The 6,000-nt window shown below is 44.3% G+C and overlaps 1 long non-coding RNA gene across 1 annotated transcript in view; it reads left to right on the top strand.

Annotated features, from left to right (window-relative positions):
* Positions 1-1,269: 1,269 nt before the first annotated feature.
* The window catches only part of LOC309497230, a 179,960-nt gene continuing 175,229 nt past the window's right edge, over positions 1,270-6,000 (top strand). The window contains exon 1 of the long non-coding RNA XR_014205454.1: positions 1,270-1,435. This is a non-coding gene — a long non-coding RNA (uncharacterized lncRNA). The remainder of the gene's footprint in view (positions 1,436-6,000) is intronic.

Raw genomic sequence — 6,000 nt, 5'->3', positions numbered from 1 at the left:
CACTGTCATAGTTAAATGACGCATATAAACTGTAGTATTTAATATGTTGGATATAGTTCACAACATTCCTAATCGGTTTTAGTTAGTTTATTGAAAGTTAAGCCATTATACATAGTACATAATACAGCTGGCAGCAACTGTCAACTGTGTTGCATTCATTTCTGTTGAGTTAAAACAAACTGTAAGAGCATGTGTATATAGTTAATCCTGTAAATGAGAGTCTTAGAAGTAAATTTATCTGGCTCTGACAGGTTTGCCAACATGAACCGATCGCTTTCTCCTCTTGTATTGATTTTTGCCAGCTTAGCTGATCTGAGAAAGGAATCTCTCGATCTCTCTTGTGCACTTTTGTTTCAGTGCCTTTAACTATGACCACTATATTCCATTTCATGTTATTTATTTCCTGTTGATCTCTGTTGTCCTAACACCCACAATCTGTAGAATATTGTTTGGTAACTTTATGTCAAACTTTCCAGCATGTATTTAAAATGTGAAAAAAAAAAAAAATCATTGTATTTCACAATCAGAACTAGAATTTTATTGATCAGAAGTGCTCTGAATGATATTTTTTATGTTTGTACAGTGCATCCGGAAAGTATTCACAGCGCTTCAAGTCTAGTCAAGTCACCTTCATTTAAATAGCGCTTTTAACAATATGAATTGTTTCAAAGCAGCTTTACAGTGATAATAGGAAATTACAGTAACAGAGATTGTTTAGGCTTTACAACAGTTCTAGGATAAAGTTATTGTCCAGCTAAAGTTAACTTTAACTTATTAACTTAGGGGTCGCTAACACAACACCATTCTAACAGAAAACCTTCAACATTCTCCGGCCGCCCATCCACACAAAACAGTGCCTGGTGGTTCGAGAACGCACTCCCGGAAATAGGTTCCAAGGTGCAAACGATTATCAGTTACCTCTGCGCAAACCTCTGCGCAAACACTGATGCGCATGTGTTCAGTTTATAGGTATGCGCTTTTGAATATATATGTGTTCAGGCGTGTAGTCATTCTTTACAAATCAACCCTCAACAAACTACTTGTCTGGCCTTAAAAATGTATAATACATAATTATTTATCGCGTCCGCGTAGCCACGTGGTGACTCTGTACAGATAAAACGACAATTTTTTATCTGTACAGAGGTAAGGGAAGGGAATGCAGAATCCCTGACAACATTCAAAAGACAGCTGAAAACCAATCTCTTCCGTGAGCACTTAACCTCATAAAAAAAAAATAATAATAATAATAAAAAATAACACTTATCAGGCTTATGCTACTCTGAATAATACCTGAACTTCGTATTTTGAGCACTTCTTGCGTTGTTGTTGTTTTTTTGCCTCTTCATGATGACTCGCTTAATTTAGTCCTAATTTGTAAGTCGCTTTGGATAAAAGCGTCTGCTAAATGACTAAATGTAAATGTAAATGTAAGGGGGTCTTCACAGGGGAGAGCCTAGTTGACACTTCAGGACTGCGCAGGTCCTTCATCAGATCTGGATACAGCCTGGATCTGGAGGACTGTGGTAAACCTCGGGATAAACAGAGAGACTAATATTAGCATCCTTATGCTGCGTTCACACCAAACGCGAATAGAGCCTCTAGCGCGAGTGATTTCCATGTGAAGTCAATGTAAAGATGCGTTTACGTGCGAATGGGGCGTTTAGCGTGGCATTATGACTCTCTGTGGTCATTAAAAATCCCAGATTTGCCCAGTGGCCTCTGTCCATCATGGCCTCCTAATCATCCCCATATACCGATTGGCTTCATCACTGTCTCCTCTCCACCAGTAAGCTGGTGTGTGGTGAGCGTTCTGGCGCAATATGGCTGCCGTCGCATCATCCAAGTGGATGCTGCACATTGGTGGTGGTTGAGGAGATTCCCCCTTCTATGTAAAGCGCTTCGAGTGCTGAGAAAAGCGCTATATAAATGTAATGAATAATGAATTATTATTATCATAGACAGTATATAAACTGGACACATAGGTTTCAACGGAGAAAAGTGATGTCAAGTAGAAGCACTCACTTCCTGATGGTCGAGCGTACTGCGCAGACTCAAACCGAGCTTGACGACGTAGATGTGACGTGAGCAACCCGTCTGTCTTCTAGTAGCTGTGCCAAGAGAAATCTGAATCATTCCCTTCCGAAACTTGCAGAGACGGAGAGTGTGAGTAGGAGGTGTTCATAAGCTAGGAGCAGGAGAAACTTTTGCTAAGTATTCTGATTAATTATTTTGTCATTTTGCCTCCACGTCCCCCCGATTGCCTGTGAGCTTCTCCTCCTGTCCATACGGTAATTTCTATACTGTGCAACAGAGAGTCGCGTGGTTATGACGCAATCGTTAGCCTATTTTTACAAAAATGGCTTCTACGGGGCCATAACTTAAGATACAAGGTAATGGAGCATTTTATACATTTTCGTGTTTCTTTAGAAATAAATAATGGACAAATGGAGTCTTTAAACGCCTGAGATGTAAAGTTATTCGCTGTCGAAGTGACGCCAAAATGAACTGGAGTCAATGGAATGCTAACAGCAGGTGGGGGTCCACTAATCAAAGGCAGCGCCCGGGGAAGCTTCAATGTTTTCCGAAACACTGCCCCCCTGGGCGTTATGCGCGAGTGATTTCATTTGGTGCGTTTTGTGCATTTGTGCACCTTTTAAGGCCTCTCTGTATGCAATCGAGCTCTCTTTCTATGAAATGCGAAATACCTCTAGTTTTGTTTGCAGTTGCGCTCCATTTTTCTGCCTGCTCTCTTAAAGGCACACTGTGGAGAAATTGTGTTTTTGTCAAACAGCGACCCCTAAAGTCGCTGAGGAATACTTGCACTGTCGTAAATACCCCTCCACCCCCCAACCTCTATGTTAGACTTATTTATGTCTTGATATTTATGTGAGATATTGAAAACTGTTCTCATGATAATCGCAAGAATCAACGTCAACAGCGTCGTCTGATATCCCTCAGGACTACGTGATAAATACACCGCACAACACCTGAGTTCAGCTGGCAAACTAGTTCGTGAGGCAAGCTAGGCAATAAAACAACGCAAAAACACGTAAGAGAAACGAGTGTTTGTTAGCAAGTCTGTTAACAGCTCTGATAATCGAAAGCTAGCTAGAAATATGTGAAATTATTGGACTGGTCTAATTATCAGCAATGGATGAATGAACAGCATCGTAAAAAAATGACATACTACAAGCAAGCGCAACAACATACAACATAGAATGCAAACAAGTTTACAAATAAGAGATTTATTTACTGGCCACTAAATGCGTTTTCTCAGATCGGATTTCTGATTTATCAAAACGATTCCATTTACACCTGGTCACATAAATGTGTTTTTGCGAAACGGATTTAAATCCGATCTTCAATTCTCGCGCTATATGCAGATTTAATGGAGTGCACGTCACCGAAAGCAACAGATATGAGCTGCATTTTATTGATCAGCTAAAATTTCAAAATCAAAGACAGCAATAAGAGAGACCAGTAACAGCCCTGGTAAGATCATTTCATTTCTTTACTTTTAATGATGATGATTGTGCGATAAGCGTCTGCGACTTACTTTCACTTTGATTTGCGATAGTTTGCACGTTGGCTTGATGAATCGATGCTCAGCTGCGGTAATGCGTGTTCCAGTAGCGTCGTCATATCTGGCAATAGCATATAGACTATAACTTAACATAGCCCCCCACTTAAGGAGTGGATTCCAGACACTCCTCAGAAAAACAATAGTCCAGGAGGGTGGTGGATCGGAGGCGGATCCGGGGGCGGGATGGAGGGCCAGGCCCATGGAACGGAAGAGGGCCTGGAGACTGCGACAGGACGAGAGGCCAGGGTGGATCAGCCAGTGCAGGCGACCAGGGCGGAGCAGGCTGTGCAAGCAACCAGGGCAGAGCAGGCTGTGCAGGCAACCAGGACGGAGACGACCCTTCAGGCGGCCAGGGTGGAGACGACCCCTCAGGCGGCCAGGGCGGAGACGACCCCTCAGGCGGCCAGGGCGGAGACGACCCCTCAGGCGGCCAGGGCGGAGACGACCCCTCAGGCGGCCAGGGCGGAGACGACCCCTCAGGCCGCCAGGGCGGAGACGACCCCTCAGGCCGCCAGGGCGGAGACGACCCCTCAGGCCGCCAGGGCGGAGACGACCCCTCAGGCGGCCAGGGCGGAGACGAACCTTCAGGCGGCCAGGGCGGAGACGACCCCTCAGGCGGCCATGGCAGAGCTGAAGGACCTTCGGGCGTCCAAGGCAGAGATGATGGACCCTCGGACGTCCAGGGCGGAACAGGAGACCACCCCTCTGGCGGTCCTGGCGGATCAGACTGGTCCGGAGGTGCTGGATCAGAAGAAGCGACGTGAACAGTCTCTGGATCGGCAGAAGCGACGTGAACAGTCTCTGGATCAGCAGAAGCGACGTGAACAGTCTCTGGATCAGCAGAAGCGACGTGAACAGTCTCTGGATCAGCAGAAGCGACGTGAACAGTCTCTGGATCGGCAGAAGCGACGTGAACAGTCTCTGGATCGGCAGAAGCGATAACCTCCTTCTCCACCTCTCCTACAGTTAAGGAGGATCCGCAAAACAGCAGGACAAAATCAAGATACTGTGCCAGGGTCCAGTTGGGGTCCTCCTCCGGTAGATTCAGGCTAATGTCCAGTTCCAGTCCACTCCAGAAACAGTCCTTAAGCATCGCATCGTCACCAGGAACGAGGTGACTGTAAAAAAGGAACTCTTCCACGTAATTCTCAATGTCGTGATCATGTTGATAAATTGAACAAAGTCTGCTCAGTGGGTACCGGTTGCTACCTGCTAGATCCATAATGTTGGTCAGTTGTTCTGTTGTGTGCCGGAGAAAGCATGCGGAAGCAAGGATCTATTAGCAGGGTTTTAATGAAGAAACACGTAGTACAAATAATAAAGAACACGAAGGACAAAGAAACAAAACCACGAAAAGGACTGAACTAGAAGCACCCATACATGTACAACAACTGACAAAGTAACAAGTGAAACACAAGGGCTATAAATACACAGGGACCAACAAGCTAAACAAGATAACAAGGGGGTGTGGCTAATTAGAAACACCTGGGGATACTAATAAACTAGAAAAACTACAAAGGACTACAAAACATGACACAGAACAGGAAATAACTAAAGTCCACACAAGACGAGGGAAACACAAGACAGGAATCATTACAATAACACGCTCTCACACATTTTTATTTTATTTATTTTGTAACATTTTTGGGAGAAGTACAATTTACATATGTGGTTTCAACAACCAGATGCACACTTGTCCAGTTTCGTCTGGAATGCGGCACAGACCTCCTCCTGAGGTGGTTTGAGCAATCGGATTCAAATCCGTCTTGAATGCGTTTCGGAGGACATTTACACCTGGTCTTTTCACGATCAGATAGCTATCCGATCTGAGAAAACGCATGAAGTGGCCAGGTGTAAACAGCCCCCATGACAAAAACATACGCACGAAAGCCGAAAACAAACGCTGGTTGGCCTCTCACGTCCATAGACAGTATATAAACGCTCACGTCCAAATTTGAGGAAGTGGTGGGGGAAGTGACGTATGCCGTAAAGCAGTCAATTTTGTAATTCTTTTTGTGCCGGGTTACTACTCGAACCCCGAAGTTACGTAGTGCCAGTAAAAGCGATACAGACCCCGTCAGGCTATGGCAGACGTGTCATTCAACCTATTGTAAGTCGATGTACCATCACAAGAGTCTTGGAAATATATTATGAAGGTTGAAAAGCTACATAGTGTTCCTTTAAAGGGACAATGTGTAGGAATTTCTCTCATCTAGTGGTGAAATTGTATTTTGCATTCAAACGAATAGTGCTCTCAAGCCTCACTTTTTCAAATGCGTGTTGCATCTACGGTAGCTGTTATGTACCAAAAAGCTATGACAGGATGTCTTCTAATAGCACTTCATCGAGTTTTCCTTCGGGTGAACAGGTTTGTTATTTCAAAGAAACTGCAACTTGACAACGAAAAAAAGAATGTT

The sequence above is a fragment of the Leuciscus leuciscus genome, assembly GCF_965113295.1.
Source record: "Leuciscus leuciscus genome assembly, chromosome: 4".
Classification (NCBI taxonomy): Eukaryota; Metazoa; Chordata; class Actinopteri; order Cypriniformes; family Leuciscidae; genus Leuciscus; species Leuciscus leuciscus.
The sequence above is the reverse complement of the archived record's forward strand: the minus strand, read 5'-3'. Positions and strand labels throughout refer to the sequence as shown.